The 21,153-nt window shown below is 40.2% G+C and overlaps 1 protein-coding gene across 1 annotated transcript in view; it reads right to left on the bottom strand.

Moving 5' to 3' along the window:
• Nucleotides 1–21,153, bottom strand: part of LOC117541977 (chemokine-like protein TAFA-2) — an 89,167-nt gene that overhangs the window by 67,358 nt on the left and 656 nt on the right. The window lies entirely within an intron of this gene.

Genomic DNA, 21,153 nt, shown 5'->3' with positions numbered 1-21,153 from the left:
TTTGTAAACATATGACAAATGTGTGAGGGTGATGACGTCAGAGCATCGTCCTATGTGCCGGGCTTAGCCCCGGACAGCCCCAGCCCAATTTAACCCCTGGGTAGTTGTGAGGGAGCTCCTATATGGCATTACCCCGCTGAAGCTCACCAAAGTTTAATATATTTCATAGTTCAACGTTTTGTCAATTGTTTTGTTTATTGGTCAAATACTGGTTTCTAATGGTTTCTGAGGAGTTTTACTGGAATGAAAGAGCACAGAGTACAGAAGCAACAAAGCAGCATACTGCATTAAACCTGACCTTCACAGAGAGGTTGAAGTTCATGTGGAGAGGAGGCTTCAGTAGTCTGTCTGCACTCTGTTTAGTTGTGCTATCTTACAATCAATATAGTAAATGTGAGGTAAAGTGTGTCGCTAATGTAACCGGTTAGAACTCCAAGTTGCGATGAGGTCTTAAAATGTATGGAAAGGGTCTTAAAAAAGGTCTTAAAAGGTATTCAATTTGACTTCAGGATTCCTGCATATACCCTGATACTGTAATAGGACACTAATGAGATCTCCTCTTTGCCTTCACTCACATACACACACACCTATGATCTGGAGTAATCTTCAGTCACTGAATACATTAGCAAACACCAGTTTGACACCTCTTGTAAGTGACTGAGCTGTCACCTCTGCATAGATCTGCAAATTGGATGAACAAATAAATCTATAATTCTCAAACATCACAGGCTATTTTTTGCTAATCCCCAGATTCGTAATGTATTCATGTTATTCGGCTTCACGCTTCACACGAACAACCCCTCGTATTCAAATATTTGTTTTCACATCCTTTTAATCAAATTTGCATGGATAGATTTAAAGAATGTTTAAAGCATCGAGTCTCTCGCCTTTTGATAGCTCGGCAATCCATTTGAAGACAGAGAGACACACTTGCGTCCTAATTTAACGTTGTATTGTTGTGATGTGTGTGGTAATTCAAGCAACTAGTTATTTCTCAGCTTTTGTTGCTGGTCACAGTTGTGTTGTGCGTGCTTCATCAAAGACTTACATGTACAGCTGTGAGCCTCAGTGTGAAGGCAGACTTCAAACACTTCATTTTGAGTCAGTCATGTAAGCTGTTTTACTAGGAGGCGGAAGACGATGAATTGTTCAAGCCGGGTTAAAAAACCTTTGAAAATTATCTGGTGCATGCAGATGCTTGTTACAGAAATAGAGAATCTATAGAAAAATAAATGAAAATAGAGAATGGATCACCATGGCTGATAACAGTCGGCTAACAAAAAGTCAAAACTGATGTTATTCATCTTCAGTTCAGTGAATCCCAAACACAGGTATTCTGAGGAAACATAAAAAGAGAGTATGAATTTAACCTTTAACCACATGCTGTTCAGCCAGCAGGTGGATAGCACCATACAGGACTTAGACTACTAGCACAATGGAAAGTTACACAAATATGAACATGTCAGAGTAAAGTGAAACGTTAGAAAATAAAAAAAACATTGAAAAACATTCAAAGCAGTATTGCAGCCTCAGTACAAATCCCTGAAATCTTGACATCCAATATTTTTGTTAAGTATTACCTAGAATAATATTGTGATCTTGCATTCTGTATTAAAGTAGTGGTGAGGTGAACATGCAGGTTACATGAGACAAGCACATCAAGCCAATACATTTAAATATGTGTTTTGTAATACAGTAAATAAAAGTCAATTCACCAGGAAAAGGAGATCTGGACACTGTTGCTAACTCTTTCAAAAGACCGTAGCTAAAGCCTGTTCAAAGGTCGCAAGATCTGCTGAATTACGAAAAAATTGAAGCATTCTTAAAAACTGGGACTTAATTCATTACAAATACTTATCATTATCTATTAAAGCCAATATTTTCCAAGCTGCCACCATCAAAATGCAACAAAATCTACCTTAAATGTCAAAAGCTTAAAGGGGACCTATTATGTAAAATGCACTTTTTGATGTCATTTATACATAAATATGTGTCCCCGGTGTGTCAGGGAACTCAAATAGTGTCAGAAAATAAAACCCTCTCATTTTTCTTCCGTACCCACATCTCCAATTACGTCATTGGCGACATCCGGCACACGTGACACGTCCAATATATTTTTCAAATATATCATAATAGGTCCACTTTAATATAAAAGTTGTTATGGACTGGAGTTGAATGTTAATGTAAAATGTGAAGAATATGAAAAATAGAGGATCCAGTCACTGAAATAAATTAACTTTTAGAAACTCTGTGATACTTACAGAAAATGTAATGAAATGCAGTACCCAGGACAAACAATGGTGATCAGTGATTGGAAGCTAGGTCTGCACATTCACACCATTCACATACTGAACATAGTCAGTCAGGACAGTGACAGCCTTATTTATGCATATTTACTAAGAAGTAATTAGGTACATGTGCAGAACCAGTTCCCTCTGAAACAAAAATATAACATTTGAGGGAAATAATTTAGCATTTTAAGGATCCAAAATTGTCCCTTTGTTTTATAATAGGCAAACTCCTCCCCAAAAGCAAGGTGGTTGTTTTGATGGATAAAGAGAATTACTGTTTTTTTTCTATAACACCATATGTGTTGTGTTTGTGCCCAAGGACCCAAGTTAGACACCAGACACCTTAAGTAATTCCCTGTGGTGCTAATAAATGATAGTGTTGCATTAGCCCCCTCACTGGTTTTTACTATCTAGCAGCTGTAGTTAGCTGTAGGGTGCTATCTCTCAGACAAGGCTACATCAAAAACAACAGCGGACAAACAATTAAGTGGTCACAGAGGTATACGATTAACAAAAGCCATCTGTTAAAATTGCTGTTGGAATTACACAGCTTAAGAGCATTTGTGGTGTGTGTGTGGTCCGTAATCTAACTTGGTTTCTGTTGAGCTTCTTCAGAATAACACATCCAAACAAACAATATGTGCACACACACACACACACACACACACACACACACACACACACACACACACACACACACACACACACACACACACACACACACACACACACACACACACACACACACACACACATTCTCACCACCTGATTAGGCCTGATTAAAGCTTGCTGTCTTCTGGGTGTGACAGCAATTCAGATGTATAGCATGGCCCACGCTGTCCCATCAGCGGCAAAACCACTTCTGCAGACACACACACACATACACACACACAGCCAGTGTCCCACCAGCCCTGACAGCATATTGCCAAAATAAACAACATCAGCCCTGTCAACAAAAATATCTCATGCTGCGAGCGAGACACTCAGACATACACCTGGTCGTAACACACACAAATATAAATCCGTGCACACACAGACTCTATAAACACATCTGGCAATCAGAGATGCGCAGAAACACACACAGCAGGGAGATTAGGATCAGTGGGATATTGATATTACAAACACACCTTCACTGCTCGCTCTCTCTTTCTCTGTCTCTCACTCACTCACTCTCACTCACACACACACACACTCCACCCCTGACAGAGATCCAGACTGTTACTGACAGACTGGAGGACAAGTGATTTCCTGGCTGCAATTGTCTCCTTGCCTTTTAATCCGAGCTGTGGGAGGCGTGGGGTGCTGACATCTGAGACCAGTGTGTGGGATCCTCTCATATCTGACCTTTAATACAGCCAGACCAGAGCAGGTAAAGGTCTGCAGCTCCCGAGTGACTAGCATACATTTAAAACTGCACACAAAAGCTAAAGCAAAAATAAAAGAGAGGGGAAAGATAGAGCACTGGGACAAATTGAGAGACCTTGAAAAAAAATCAGCAACCAAGAAAAGTAGTAGGAGTTCCTTTCCCTTTCTTTTCAAAATCACTGATTCCCAATTATACTATTCCCAATAGAGCTTTGTGACCATGAGGAGTAATGAGCAAAAGCTTAAAACGGTATGAAACTCTCTGAGTATCAGTATAGTCACACGGCTATTCTGTTTATCTCTGATTTGAATTGATATTCATAAAACCAGAAAAGAGTGCTCAATAGGATAAATAGATTGCCTCACTCAAGGCCCCGTTGAAGCACATTCAAAACTCATCATGAAATGTCATCAAAGACTTGGCATTCCGTGTCAAAACGTGACTGAATGACATCCAGGATTATATTGAATTCATCCAATGGCCTCATGTCTATAAATAGGATTGCATTAAGACTTTGTATTTTTGAAGTGGCATTGCATTATGGCAAATGTTAATCAGGCAGCATCACCAAGCTGTCCCCAGCTAGGACAAGGGCGAAAAGGGCAGGCTTTGACCTGCCACCGTACCCTCGGCACCAGCCAGAGGGGTCAACCAGCCAGGGGTGCCACGTCTGTCAGGGCCAGGGTGAGCCGGCTAGCTGGTCACCAAGCAGTTTAATCTCCAACAGACTGCCACCACCTGGCTCTGCTGGCCCTTCACCAAGCCCTGCAACCCTTCAGTCTGCCCACTTCTACTGGCATTTTGCACAGGATGACAGGATGGCATGGATGGATGGAGCACATAAGGCAAAGCATGCAGCCTATTTGAACCTCCATCTTGAAGAGAACACATCCTGAGCTGTACTCCCACGACCAGTCCTGATTTGTGCAGTTTACAGTTAGAGCCATGGGTGGCCCGCAGGCTATATTGCTTCATAGGTGCATGTGAATACATGAATGTTCGCCTAAGGGGAGGATTTGCTCTTGGGGCTTTGATTACCAGTTTGCAGTCAGGATTTTCAAAATGACACACTTCTTAGACTCCCTTTAGGAATATAGCATGTGGCTTGTACTTAAATCTGCCATCTGTTGGATGCAGACTTAGAAATGTGGCAAGGCTGCCCACGCCTTTGTTGTGAATTGTTGTATGCTTCTGTATGCAGTGTGAGGTTACACACTTATGGTGTAGCTCCAAAATGAGGCTGATGAAAATCAGAAACATTTGAACACAGCAGCTTTATTTCCCTATCCTCCGAATCCTACGCTCAGCACATTATCAGTATTTTTTTCAGACACTAATATATGCGAACAGATCCACAATATGCCCCAATTCCCCAGCAGAAATGCACACACAGACACGTATCACTTTGCAAGAGGTTTATCTAAAAGATACGTCAGTGTTCTGTATTAACTTTCAGTTCCTATATACTGTATTTGTACAATAACCTTTCCATAGCATGTTTGGTTAGCTGTGAGAACAAAAATAAATCAAATTTAACTCAGACCATTCAATGTTCACACACAAACACACATGCACTTCAGGGTTGAATCAGTTTAATTAAGGCTTAAACTAATGACTACCTTTCATTGTTGATTCATATTTAGTTTTTGATTAAGCAATTATTACTTCACAGTAAAACGCTGAAATAACAAGGACGGGTGCCATTATTACAAGTTACTGGAGGCAAAACGTATCTCCTGCTAAAATGATTCTGTTCTGACCAAACACTAAACCCCAAAGATATGCAAATAACTTAATATGAAGCAGAGAAAAGCCATAAACCTGCAACTATTCTCTAATTTTACTTAACTGACTTATAAATAAGTAAATGTGGTGGCAATTCAATGGTCTTAATGTAATATGTTTTCATATATTCTGTAATTTCTTGGTTTGTAGCATAGCAAACAGTCTTTATTACCATTCATGCAAATATTAGACTTAACTCAATTAAAGTAAATTGAAAGAAAAGTTTGGGGCTCTCTGCTGGAACTGCTACCCCCGCGACCCGACCACGGATAAGCGGGAGAAGATGGATGGATGGATGGATGGATGAATTGATTCTTATTAGGACACAAAACGAAAAATACAGACTTCATATCTTTCAACACCTAGACATCGAAGGAAAACACACACACCCCACCATCTGATCGAGTCACAATTCTGTTTTCCCACTCTATTCTGTTTCTTCTATGACTAATAGTCTACAAAGTTCCATGCATCATGGTTATTAAGTGCAGTAAGAGAACATATTTTCACCTAAGTCTCCTGGCTGCTCATTTTTCACAGTCCTATTGAGCAGAGAAAGTTAAAAGACACGGACGCCCCAAGATACCAACCAAAACAGCATTTCCATGACTCAACAATATAACAGTTAGGCAAATGAAAAGCTTTTATTTGTGCTGCACTCAGGCTCCACTTGAAAACAGAAGGGCAGAGTCTCAGAAATGGAGAACCCAGATTGAAATAGATGAGTGTAAGACAAGAAAAGAAGCCAAGTCATGGAGACAGGGAAGCAGACAGTAAGAGAGAGGAATGGTTTGTAGGTGGAGACCTTGAAAAGCTTTTGTTCTCTGAACACGGAGGGTAAGTGAGGCAGCACTTGGCAGAAGGTACAAAGCAACAAACTCTAAATCAATCTTTTACAGCTTGTCCACAACAGACTCACTGAGACAAGTACACTCGGACACATAAAAGGACATACACACAATAGCAACCACCAACAAGCAGACACAATGTAGTATGGTATTGAAATAGGAGCGAGTCTGGCTTTATAAGTGTGTGTGTGTGTGTGTGTGTGTGTGTGTGTGTGTGTGTGTGTGTGTGTGTGTGTGTGTGTGTGTGTGTGTGTGTGTGTGTGTGTGTGTGTGTGGTCATGCTGTGTTTCTTTAATGAGCTCACTTTACACACTTCGTTAATTGGCTGGCACAGCGAAGGACTGTCCAAGATCTACAGGCCAGTCTGCAAACACACACACACACATACACACACACACACACACATACACACACACACACACACACACACATACACACACACATCTACATTTCACTGTGCTTATTTATTCATGTGTTAGTTAGTTTGTTCCACAAGGTTCACTTGCAGGCTGCGGTTGTAATTGCCACTATATTCTCTGCATTGATTTCCACTCGGACCTCAAAGCTCTGTGCCATGCGTGAGCACACACACACACTTATGCAAACATAATTGTCGACTCCCAGTGCAAATCTCCCTCCACAGAAAACAAAGCAGCTGCAAATTGTATTCTCACTTAATTTATCCCTCCATTTATCCATTTACGTGCATCTTCCTAGCATGTATTAATTTTGTGGGAACAAAGAGACAGGTGAGACAGCAAAAACTGCAGCAATTCTAATTAAAGTTTCTGGGAGGGGGAGAGAGCCGAGCTTGCTTTCAGCACACCCCTCATCTCACTGGCTGTAAAAATAGCATCAACTCCACATTCCCAGGCAATGTTCTGTCTGCTTGCAGCTCAGGGCTTGTTTCTGGTGAGCAATAGAAGAAACAGTGGAGAGATTTTGCTGTTGCTGCACAACAAATACTGAGCAGCAAGACTTGGTCCACACAGGCATTCTGTTCAAGCCGGATGTGATAGTGCAATCGGACTGAACTGTGTATGTGTGTGAGAGAGCCATGGTTAACATGATTACAGACAGGAATGCTGTGTGTGTGTGTGTGTGTGTGTGTGTGTGTGTGTGTGTGTGTGTGTGTGTGTAGACAGGAGCCTGCTGGGAGAGATAACTGCTCAAGTCTGTCCTCTCCTTCTCACTCACACCCTTCTGCTCAGACCTCTAAAAGCTTCCCCCTTAGGCTTACTCTGTGCGCACTCACCCACAAACAGGATCCTCATATCAACCCTATCCCAAACTCCCATTCCAGTCTTTTTACATTACATGTCATTTGTTAGACGCTTTTATCCAAAGCGACTTACAGTACTGTGGGCAATCCCCACAGGAGCAATTTGGGGTGAAGTGTCTTGCCCAGGGACACAACGACATGCTGACTGCAGTGGGACTCGAACTTGCTATCACCTGATTCGAAGTCCAGCACACTATCCACTGAGCCACAGCCTCCCCAGTCTTCACAGTGTATCCAAGTCCATAGCATCTGTGGTAGATTTGCAAGGGGTGGACATGGAGAGACAAGAAAAAGTGGGATGGACAACAAGTGCATTAGCACAGTGATGTCCAGCAGGGTTATCATCTATTAATGCGGTGCAAGTTCACACATGCATGCGCTTATACTCACGTATACACACACACTCGCAAACCTACAGCCACAGAGTGAGAAAGACAGTTTGAGAGGGGTCGTTTAATAGGATGCTTTAAAGTCCATATTGAATTAGGGTGGCACAAGGAGACCCTAAGTCCCCCTAAAATCCATTAAAAAGTGAAAGCACACAATGCTTTCTTTACAAATCGCCATCTTTTGTTTATCCTCCATGTCCTCAATCTCAAGCAAACCTTTTAGTTTTTCCAGCAGCTGTTCTTCCTCTGCAGCGACCTGTTGCCCTCCCCTTTCCTCTTGCTCCCCATGAACAAACAACTCCACGCCAGATAGATTTTCCTACACCATGCCTCATTGTATTATCTCCTCTTTAACAACACCTTTGAGGGTTAGAAGGACCCGACTATGTCAAGGTGACTCTTAAGATCAACATCTCCTCACGCTGTGAAGTCTCAGTGAATCCATTTGTCCATAAAACAGTGGCACCTCTGCCTCACACAGCACAGGGAGGCACAGTCAACATTGTGTTGGGGGGGTCAAAAGTTTGCGTAGTGATAACAGTCAAAGAGAGAAATGATTGTGATCTGATGAATTCATGTCATGCACCGAGTGGGTTAAAGAGGCCACTGTTAACGTGTGTGTTTCCTGGTGTTTGTTGCTGCGGCACCACGGACAGCTCCCTCTCTGAGTCCTGACGCATTGGTCAGCACCACAGAAAGCTCCTCACTGCATTAGATGCAGGCTCGATGACACAGGAAAGCAATACTCAGAAAGGGGGTCGGGGGCCTTTAGGGGTCTCATTAGTGCAGTCAGGGGTATGCTGATTGTGCAGAGTATTCCCACCTCTAAGCAGACAAACTCAAAGCTTCATCTTACTCTAATGTCTGCAGCGTGCATCATGGATGCTTGAATATTGCATCACCTGGCAAAACGTGATGAGATTGAAGAAAGGCGATGTTTAAGTTTAAGTCTCATATAGGGCTGCTCGATTATGGCAAAAATCATAATCTCGATTATTTGGGTCAATAATTGTAATTGCGATTATTAAATGCGATTATTCATTGACTTTGAAAACATCAATTTTTGGAGAAAAAAAATGTGAACAGTATGTTTGTAACAGTTGATTACCCTGAACTTTAAGTATAATTCAACTGAAAAACCAAAAATATATATATAAAAAAAAAACAAGTAATAATAATAATATAATAATCGTTTTATTTCGATTACGTTGTTTTCGTAATCGTTGCAAGCCATAATCGTAATCACGATTAAAATGCGATTAATTGAGCAGCCCTAGTCTCATACTTTTACTCTGTCTCCCTAGCTCCTGGAATTTTTCAAAGTAAAAGTCATCCACATGTTTTCATCAACATCACAAGTCTGATTGTTAACTAAGGCAATTCAAAAGCAAGACTATGACTAAATCCCAACACCAGTAACGCTAAAAAACATGTTAATTATTTTTTGTTTAGCATTTCATACTTTTTTCAATGCTCATTAGCGCTTAACACAGTAAAACTAAGGGTGTTGAAATGTCATCAGTTTTAAAGGTCATACGTTTTTAGAGAAATATAATGCTTCAATGTAATTTGTAATTTGTCACATTTATTTGTATACATAGTTCACGGTGGTGCTAGAGGAAAACTAGAGATTACAAAAGTCAACAGGATTTGTGCTCATGGATCTGTATATTACAGTTTCGACTTAAGTGGTGGTGGACCAACAGATCAAAATTGCCATATATAGATCCATACCACTAACTTCAATATAAAGTAAGGTGGCAGCAATTTACATAATAGTATAGACATTATTAATAGGTCAAAGCTAAATCATTTTTTTGTGAGGTAAGAGCAACACAATGTGTGGAAAACATATTGAAAAAAGGATAATTGACAATATATTTCCTTGTGACCAAACGCTCTGAAGCCATCAGCGTCACAAATAAAGCTCCTTTTTGTGCCCTTCTCTGCCACAGCTGCAGTCAGGGAGAGGACACAGGGCCGGCTAAGCCTCATCACATAAAGGCAGGCGGAATGCTAATAAAGTTGGATTCAATCAAATTGAAAGCAGTCTTTGGGTAATTCAAGGCTTTAAAATTTGAATTCTTGTTCTGCATTCAGAGCCTCTCTCCACCTCTCACACAACCCGAGTCTTATCCCAACTCGAGCTGAGAGGATGTTGTGTTATTGACCTACTTTGTTAATAAAATCCACTTTCTTTATTGTATCATGACTCTCTAGGAATTACCAAACCAGCACTATATGATAACAAATTGCAAATATGTAATCTGTATTAGAAATGTTAAAGCATTAAACTTTAACTCCAAAGAATATATGACACAAACCACCCAGAGGATTATGATCATTTTTATGTATATATTTTATTTTCCAAAATATAAAAGCTAGATGTTGTGTTCAGTCAAAAACAGAGCATTACAAATATGTTTATTTGAATGAAATGTTGAAGAATAATACATAAAAATGATCTTCTGTTCATGCAGATGTGCATGGCAATAATCTTGCGGTGTGTGCCCGCAGAGTGCTCTGGCTAATAGCAGTGTCATAATATTAGTCATATTACGAGGGGATTAGTAAGAGAAACCATCTTAAGGATGTGATCCCTGGGAGGGGGTGCCAGATACTGCTTGTATTACTGTCAGCCTTGTCTTGCACACACACTGGAAGCCTAGCAGCCTTCCCTGCTTTCTCAATAGGATCTGTAGAGAAACATGACACACTAAAATGTACCTCCTACTGTAGCTCATTCCCCTCTTCCACTGGGTTTTTATCTCATCTATTGGAGTGCTGGTGTGAAACTTGTCTGGTAGAAAAACAGAAACGCTTGCGATGCAGTGGAAGGTTGAAGCGTGCAGATTAGCAGAACCAGGCCAACACTTTTGAGCTTCTTAACAATGTGTTCCCTATCACTGGGCAGTCTGTGTACTTTATGGTTAAACATTACAGTACATTTCATTTAGCTGACGCTTTTATCCATTGCAGGTCTCCCTTGAAAAAGAGATCTATGATCTCAATGGGACCAATCTGATTAAATAAAGGTTTGAAATGAAAATGAAATGAATCCAAAGCGACTTCCTTGGACAGGAAAACATTCCTGCCACTGCAATAACACTGTACAATAAACCACCTCTGGCTGGAAGAGAACTCTGCTCCATAGTTTCTCTTGTAATAAAACAACGTTGTACATTTTACACATATATAATCTGTTCAATATTTAATATTAATATTCTATATGTCATATATTTATGTATATATTTGTATATATAATATGTTGTCAAATTCAACATGTATATTTCTATTATCTTTTCTTTCTTTTCTTGTTTATTTCTAGTTTTGTTTTATTGTAAAATGCCTTGTCTTTTATGCTGCTGCAACGAAACAAAAATTCCCAAATTGGGATTAATAAAGTACCATCTTATCTTATCTTATCTTACAATAAGTGCATTCGACAAAGAAGATACAAACTTGAAGAAAACAGAATCATATAAGTACATTAGGTTTCATAGAGCCAAAACATTTCAAGTGCTACTCAACTAGCTTTAGATAAGCCAGTCCTTTGTTAGTATGCAAGTGCTTTGTTAATATGTAAGTGCTTAGTTAGTATCTAAGGTTTTTATTTTATTTTTTTCATTTTATTGCTCATAGTGGGGTCGAAAGAGATGAGTTTTCAGTCTGCGCCGGAAGATGTGTAAGCTTTCTGCTGTCCTGATTTCAATGGGGAGCTCATTCCACCATTTTGGAGCCAGGATAGCAAACCCACGTGTTTTTGCTGATGGGAATTTGGGTCCCCCTCGCAGTGAGGGTGCAGCGAGCCGGCTGATGCAGAGTGCACGTGCTGGGGTGTATGGTTTAACCGTAGGAAGGGCCAGATCCATTCACAGCATGGTACGCTAGTACCAGTGTCTTGAAGTGGATTCTAGCAGTTACTGGAAGCCAGTGAAGGGAGCGGAGGAGCGGAGTGGTGTGGGAAAATTTAGGAAGGTTGAAGACCAGACGAGCCGCTGCATTCTGGATGAGCTGCAGAGGTCGGATGGCACATGCAGGTAGACCAGCCAGGAGGGAGTTGCAGTAGTCTAGGCGTGAGATAACAAGAGCCTGGACCAGAACCTGCGTCGCTTTCTGTGTCAGCTGGGGACGTATCTTCCTGATGTTGTAAAGCGTGTATCTGCAGCAATGGGTTGTAGCAGCTATGATTGCAATGAAGGACAGGTTGTTATCTAGGGTCACACCCAGATTCCTTGCAGTCTGAGTCGGGGAAACAACAGAGGTGCCGATGTTGATTGTTAGGTCAAGAGTGGGACAATCTTTTCCCGGAAGAAAAAGCAGTTCAGTCTTGTCAAGGTTGAGCTTGAGGTGGTGAGCAGACATCCACTGAGAGATGTCAGCTAGACAAGCAGAGATGCGTGCAACGACCTGGGTCTCTGAGCGGGGAAAGGACAGAATTAATTGGGTGCCGTCAGCGTAGCAGAGGTATGAAAAACCATGCGGGCTAATGACAGATCCGAGCAAGTTTGTGTACAGAGAGAAGAGGAGGGGACCGAGGATAGAGCCCTGAGGGACCCCTGTAGATAATTGACAAGGGTCGGACTCGGACCCTCTCCAACTTACCCTGTAGGTGCGGTCTTTGAGGTATGAGGTGATGAGGGAAAGTGCAGAGCCTGAAACTCCAAGTTCTTGGAGAGTGCGAAGGAGGATCTGATGATTCACCGTGTTGAATGCAGCAGACAGGTCCAAAAGGATGACAGAGGAGAGGGAGGCTGCTTTAGCCGTGTGCAATTCCACAGAGACAGCGAGGAGAGCAGTTTCTGTGGAGTGACCTGCCTTGAAACCAGACTGGTGCGGATCCAGAAAAAGAAGAGCGAATATCATCAACCTTTTTTTCAAAGTAGTTAACAAAGTTGCTTAGGAGGAGGGGCAAGGGGCTCTGGGGGGTCAATGAGGGTGGAAAAGATGGAAAATAGTTTTTTGGAATAGGAAGAATGGATCTTATCTTGAAAGAAAGTGCTTTTTGCCTGAGAGATCGAAGAAGAGAAAGAGTAGAGGAGAGCCTGATCGGTTAGGAGGTTATCAGGGTTTTTGGATTTCCACCATTTCTGCTCAGCTGGCTGAAGGATGGTTCTATTAGCACGCAGTTAAAGCCAAAGAGACAAGTGACTTCTCAGTGACTAAAGAGCATAACCTACGTAACAGTACGTTTCTGACAATGCAGTGTTGGTATTGAGCATTCAGTTAAAGACACACATGCAGAGCCCCACCAGCCATTAAGCTTAATTAGTGTCAACAGCATCCATGAGACCCACTTATTTGTAGCTATTACCAACATATCATCCCTTTCCTGCTCCATTAGTCCGTTCATATCACAGCAACACGACACAAAAAGATGACAAATCCAAGAAAGCTTGGTACACATGGAATACTCGAGCATATTGAAATTGTTGTAACAGAAGCAGTGGGCTTTTGGTCATTAAGAAGAATACGACAAACAAACAAAATGTACTTTATAATAATCACCTACAGTGAATTGCATATATATATATTAACTTTTTTGTAAGTATAAATTAAACTAAATACACTTTTTGAAAACCGATCAGAATTTATTTCTTAAACATTTCTGATTAAAGGTTAATTTGTTTGCTGACCATTTATTAACATTATTCGGGTGTCCATTTTGGCTCAGGTAATTCTTTCAAGGTTTACAAAACATTTGATACTCTTTAATCATATATAAACAACATTTTATAATGTGTGCACCAATAAACCGTTAAAATAATATCATTTAAATATTTGGCAAATCACAGTTAGGTATACATTTTCCATTTGTTAAGGATAATTGTTAGTTATTTGAAAATGTTATTTAACATGTTATCATGTTTATGAGAAAGGTCAGTAGCCATGATGAGCTGTTTTTGGGTTTGCTTTTCTGATTAAATTGTAAATGAATCAGTCTTCTAAAGCCATACAACAACATTGCTATGTATGTAGAAGTTTCATATCCGGCAGCACATCAATAATCAGCATCTGACTTATGTGGCCACAAAAGTAATCAAATATGTGTAAGTGTGTGTGTGTGTGTGTGTGTGTGTGTGTGTGTGTGTGTGTGTGTGTGTGTGTGTGTGTGTGTGTGTGTGTGTGTGTTCACCCGCACTGTATATGTCACCTTCCTCATTGGTTAGAGCCCAGCTACTTATATACATACACACAACCACCCCTCAGACTGCAGTAATTGCTACTGTGCATGTGCTTCAGCTGCAAACATACCAATCTACATTATATAATGCTTGATACTGAATTCATAATTGCATAATTAGATATAATTGCATGTGCTGTGGGCTTTCCTGACAACCTAATGAGGCAGCCATAAAATAGCTAGTGGTTCCACTTATAAGAACATAATGAAAGACTACAAGATAAAAGTGCATACACAGACAAACACAGGAAGCCAGTAGCAAAGGCTCTGAGCTGCACACAATCAAAACAAAAATAAATCATAAAGGAAAAGGAGTGTGAGTGTGTTTATGATTTTCATTATACTCAGTTCATCAGTGACTGTGAGTGTGTCTGGTTCTCATGTCACAGCCTTTTGGGAAGACAATTGCTCGCAGTCTTTCCATCACATTCACCAAAGGAATGATGACGGCAAGACACACAAACACACCTCAGACAGAGATAGGAAAAACACACACACATAAACATACACAGGCCTGGCCTATATGCTGTCCTAAACACCACAGTGATTGTTGAGTAGTTTTATAGAAAGCTGCCGGAGCCAGAGGGTTGTATATGTGGCACAGCGCTGACTTCTGGGCTTAACGGCTCCTCTTTGCCATCAGCCATAACGAGGTAGCCGTGACACCGCCAGAGCTCCAGTGTCTGTGCCGGTCATTTATTACCGCTGCTGGAAGTGTTATCACATCCCAGCCCACACACTGGTGGAGACTTCTGTCATTGCAGACTCATTAGCAGAAGCTATAGCCGTGCCAAAATCAACAAATCAAAATGCTTTTTTAATAAGTTGCATTGGTCACACTTGGCTGCTACAATGCAACAATAAGGCCCATCATGAATTAAGCCACCAAGGCACTGCTGCACCCATTACAATATTCAAATGTACTTCAGTGAGCCTGCAGGTTGGACAGTTCTGCAGCACAAAACTGCTTACTGTCAAGTTGTTTGCTTTGAAATCAAAAGTAAAACATTGGCTTTAAAACTGTTTATTTGTATTTATGTGGGCTTTTAATTATCATCATTCAGATAAAGAAGCACAATAATGTATTTTGTTTAGGGATGGAGGTGTAGAGACTGCACAGCCTTGCCATAAAATGCAAACCGGCAGTTCTCCATCTCTGTGAGTGATGTAGAGGAAGATATTTTAACGAAGCTCAGTACAGTATATTGTATGATTGTTACCATTACATAACATTCAATTAAACTATATATTATCTCGTTTTGTTTTTAATTAACTGTCTTCAGCTTTTGTTTGTATTATAATGTACTATGCAGCAAGCCACTCTTGGTTTGGCAAGATAAGGAAATGTTATACTTACATTATCACACTCATACATGCTTGATTATAGTAATGTCAATAAAACAAACTGAAAAAGTAATTGTTCAGTACATGTAATACTTTAATACCAACTCTTGTGAACTGACTTTACTGAGTCAGCTCTCAGCTGTGGAGCTTATCTCACTGGTGACTTATAGAACTGGGGGTCAACTCAGATGCAGTACTTCACTTCCTGTTGAAAATGTTAAGTCAAATAAGTGATGTGTTCACTTACTGATGTAACCAATAAAGTGCATTGGATTGCTTAGCTTAGGGATAACAGTTAATAAACTGCATAGTCAGTGACTGAGAGTGATTTTACTGAACTGAAGTCATCAATCAACGTGTCCACCTCTATTCTGAAATTATATTTTGAGCTTGAGAATGAGAGACAGATGGAGAGTTGGACAGCACAGTAGAGTTTGGTCAAGAGAGAAGGCCATTAACAGTTTAAATGAAGGGAAACATGTAATGACAGGACCCCAGAGTCACTGATGAGGGTGATGGATGGCTTTCAACTCAAATACATGGCAGATCATCATTCACTGCAGACGTAAACACACTCACACACACTTTCTTACAGTGTATTTCCACACACAGAAACACACATTCACTCATGGTGTCTCTCATTCTCTCCATTATGAACCTTCTTCACATCTACTCTCACGGCCTCATGCTATTCAGCAATGTATTGCCAGCCCGGCAATCACATAGCCTTAAAAGACACACACACACACACGCACACACACACACACACACACACACACACACACACACACACACACACACACACACACACACACACACACCACACACACACACACACACACACACACACACACACAGCATCATCATCACTTGCCATTACCTTATCACATACCCTCATTAGTCTAAAAAAGGAAAGCACTACCTCACAGTATTCTCCTGTTGTCTGTGTCTTTATGCCACAATTTCTTATTTTTCTAATTACAAATTTGCTAATTATTCTCTGTTGATTTATTGGTCAAGTACGAGTAAAACCCAACTTTTTCAAATTGCTTTTTATGTTTTACCAACTGTGAAGAAATCCCAAACATATTCAGATCATTACAAAATGGTAACTGGATAATATAATTGTGTTAATAGTAAGGTTATTTGCATTTGCACTAAGATAAATTAAACACAAATTGTTCAATTATATAACCGACAGTCTTGTTTGTTAAAACAAAAAACAAAAAGATACACAATTTATTTATGACATAAAACAGAATGAGCAGAGAATCCCTTTATTTAAGATGCTGTGACCTAATTTATTTTTCACATGGTTGCATTATAAATGTGGAGAGTTCAACACAATGTCCTAAAATGTTTTATGTTGTCCAGCCACTTAAATACAAATGAATACAATATGCAGCACCTCGCAGAAGTTTGGCATTTTCTATTTCATGAATATCATAGAGCAATTTATTTAGGACTGCAACTACAGATAATTTTTATTCTGGATTTAAGTCTGTAAAATATCTAAAAATGGCTTGCTCTGTCTAAGAAATGGCATAAAACACAAATATGTTCAATAAGTGATATTCAAAATAGTAAAGCAGCACATCCTCATATTTGAGCAAGAAAAAGGAATATGTTTTAGTTTTGTCTGGCGCAGCTTGAATGCTAGAGGTAGCAATATTGATCAACATCTGAGAGAAACAAAATGTCCTCCCTGCTGTATACATACTGTAAAAGGAGAGGTTAAGTAGAGACTCTCTATGTTGAATTTCTCTTGAGTCTTGAAAATGTTTGCAATACATTTTTTGAGGATAAACTAACTGATTGATTAATAATCTAATTCATCTCATCTGACCATTTAATTAACCTCTACACACAGGTCTGTCTGCGAGCAAGACAGTCCCTTAAAGATAAGCTTTTTCTCATCCACCTTCTCTCCTCCCTCAGGTCTTCACCCCTTCCTTGCTCTGTAGTCAAGGGAAACAGTGTGTGGGGCACAGGGGTGCTGGGTAAACAGTGGTTCTGCAAAGTGCTTTTTCCTGGGCTGTATATACCTGGGTAATAGAGGCAGTAATGGAGTTTGCTCAGGCTAAGGTAATCCTGGAGCTGTGAGAGCTGCATCTGCTGCTGTTTCCCTCTGATGCTGTTCTGTTCCACAGCAGGTACTGATGCTGTTGTAGCTGTCACCGTTACTGTCCCACACAAGACATTTGGGAGCTGTGTGTGTGTGTGTGTGTGTGTGTGTGTGTGTGTGTGTGTGTGTGTGTGTGTGTGTGTGTGTGTGTGTGTGTGTGTGTGTGTGTGTGTGTGTGTGTGTGTGTGTGTGTTTTCTACAAAAAAAGACTGTCACAAACAAATATGTGTGTGTATGCCTGTGTGAATCCTAAGCAAAAACTGCTGCAGATAAAATGAGATTTGTTTGAAAGATGTGTGTCTGTGCGGAAGGGCAGGTGTCTGAATGTGTGTGTGTTTAGTGGAAAAGTCTGGGTATGTGTGTGTGTGGAGGAAAATAATCAAAAACATATATGTGTTTGGATGTTATAGCTCACCTTTGGGAGGTGGGATAAGAACAGGGCTGGCGGCTAGGAATTAATTTACGGGGCCCGATCTCCCAGAAACAATTTCTTTATGTGGGTTACACACATTTAGAGTGGCTACTCGTCCCTCCTGGGCCTCGGCACACCAGCTACTGGAGATATACAATGCAATACAGAACACCTTTTATAGGACACATGCTTTTTATTTATTTGTATTTTTCCCCTGTAGCTTTCTTTCCTTTTCCCCCTTTTCTTTCTTTCTCTTTCCATCACTGTGTCGGATTTTGTCTTATTTTTCATTCTACCTTTTTCTATTCTCATTATGCACAGCTACAGGAACTGTAAAATAAGATCACCTTTTACGCATGCTATACTTTTTATTTGAATTGTGCCAAAGCATTAATACAAAATAATATTATTATTAAATAGGCTACAAAATAACAGAATAATATTATTATCAATATTTACACAACAGTACAGCGTCAAGATTGCTTTATATAAATGATATATCAATACAGTATAACAGTTACATTCTATACATTTAATTTACTCTCTATCTCTCTTTTTTTCTCTTCCTCTCTCTGGACAGCAGCTTTGACATTATTCTCAAGGCACAGAGGGCTTATGGTAGAAGAGCAGGATAAAGGTAGTGAGAGAGAGAAATGCAGTGTGTGTGTGTGTGCGTGTGTGTGTGTGTGTGTGTGTGTGTGTGTGTGTGTGTGTGTGTGTGTGTGTGTGTGTGTGTGTGTGTGTGTGTGTGTGTGTGTGTGTGTGTGTGTGTGTGTGTGTGTGTGTGTGTGTTAAAGTGCACAGGGAGACATAAAGAAGTTGAAAGCTTGCCGTATTTTTGCAGTAAGACTCTTTGTATGTGCTTTCGGTCATGTTGCCATAGGGAGGCAGGGTAAAATGGTCCAATTTGAACAAGTCCTCTGGCCTGCAGGCATGCCCAATTTGGCAAGGGTATATTTTGTGAAATAATAAAATGGTGAAATGTTATACAGTTACGATTGGAATACACTTGGCAAAGGGTAATTTGATCACTCTGCTAGTTTGCAAATTAGTTATCCCCTACATTGCTCTTCCCGTACAGCCATTAATTTTCCAAAAGCAAACGTACACCGCGGCGTCTCTGTGGCGTAGATATTAAGGTGCACCATGACCTTTGTTGCATCTCTCTTTCCTTCATTTCCTGTCACCTTTCCACTAATCACATTTAATAAAGGCGTTAAAAGTCAGACATATAACAAATTAAATGTTATCCTTGTAGGAATCAGGGATTAGTCACCATAATTTAACTGAGACAGATTTGCATTCTGACAGTAAATTGAGTTACTTACACATCCCTTTTATTTGTATATCTTTGGGGATCCCCTTTGATACAATATGGGTCATAATTTAAGACGTAGCTAAACTTAATCTCTCCCAAACCAACCCTCAAACTCCCTTTTTGAAAAATTTCCTAGATCTAAGTCGCAATGTCTAAAAGTACACACACAAACACAACCTTGTCTTGTTTAGCACATCATCTTCTCCATATCTCGTGTTATTTCAGTTAAATAATTTACCTTGTTTTGAAGGAGTTCATGTGATTCAGCCATTTTAGCAATTCATATTTAAGTAATAACACATGAGGTGTGCAGCCTATCGCAGGAAGAAGACTGCGATGACTACATTATTTTTTCTTACAAAGCAAAATGAAACGTACATGATAATACATTTAGAAAAAATATATACGTCATATATTCTTCCTTCCACTGTCCTTATTTCTGTCTTTCCTTTCTCTCGTTTCTTGAATGAACTGTTGGTGCCTGTGGCTATATTAAACATATTTGAGAACAATTTTAGGAGCAAGTAATTAGTGACTTTTCCTTTTTTTGTTTCTTTAAATGTATTCATTTATTTTTTCTATAATCCCCAAAACCTACTATTGTACCCCCCTCTACCCACCACCTCCCTGTTTCTTTACTCTCCTGTCAATCATGCCTCACAGTTCTTTTCCTTCTTATTTTGTTACTCCCTCATCTGCGTCATCTTTATGAGCTTCGTAGAAACTCACAAAAATGGAGGAAGAGTAAGAGACAGATGGACCAGGAGCATGTCTAAAATATATTCACAGTGGGGATGACCATCTTTTTATAAATTAAACCAAGGTCGTTAAAAGGCCAGAAACAGCTAGAAGATATTATGATCAGGAAACACAAATGCACCAATTTCACCTAGTAGTATGTTATGATATCTAGAGCATAAAGTAGCCACTCCAACAAGTTCAACACCTCACAGCCTCTACCCTGCTACCAAATTGATGCACTATATGGCCACTGTCACCAATAAAGGTCATGTTATGAATCACCATCACAGTACATCAGTTGATCCATGGTGCTGCACAGAGGACGCCCACCACTGCTTTCAGGTTGATGAGTTTCCCTGCATGCTTCACACACCACTTCACATGTTTGATATGTGAAAGCTGTATGTTGCTGGCATGTAAGAAGTAGACAAATCATTGTTGAGGAAAACAATTGAAATGGGAGACAAGTACTAGTGTGAAGGAGACGTTGAGGTTCCTTATCTGCTCTTTGTCCTTGAAATAAAGCGACAACATACTTATCATTTAGAAACTCTGGACAAAGCACAGCTCTAGAATCAGTCAACAGGAAGAGAGCAGCTGTTTGCCCCCGCTAAACACCAGCTATGCATAAAATAGTGCACTGAACCCGGCGCCATATGCCCATATACGCAGTCATAAGACCTGCGTACCCCTATGTGTGTGCGTGCGTGTCTGTGTGTGTGTGTGTGTGTGTGTGTGTGTGTGTGTGTGGTGTGTGTGTGTGTGTGTGTGTGTGTGTGTGTGTGTGTGTGTGTGTGTTTCAGAGAGAGAGAGAGAGAGAGAGAGCGAAAGAAAAAGGGGCAAGCCTAAACTGCCTGTGCAACACCTGAAACAACCGCAATCATTTGTCTTTGCTATAAAATCACCTCAGTGATAATAAAACTGATAGCACATCAGAGCAGGCTGATGGGATATTACCACGAGCAATCTTTTCCCATAACTCTCATGCCTTCATAAAATCAGATCCTTGTCCATTCCCTAAATGGAACAGATGAAGTGTAATCTATCCTGTGCGTAAATGGTTTTCCA

The sequence above is a fragment of the Gymnodraco acuticeps genome, unplaced genomic scaffold (genome assembly GCF_902827175.1).
Source record: "Gymnodraco acuticeps unplaced genomic scaffold, fGymAcu1.1, whole genome shotgun sequence".
NCBI lineage: Eukaryota > Metazoa > Chordata > Actinopteri > Perciformes > Bathydraconidae > Gymnodraco > Gymnodraco acuticeps.
Note: the sequence above shows the minus strand (reverse complement) of the source record. Positions and strands in the feature narration are given on the sequence as shown.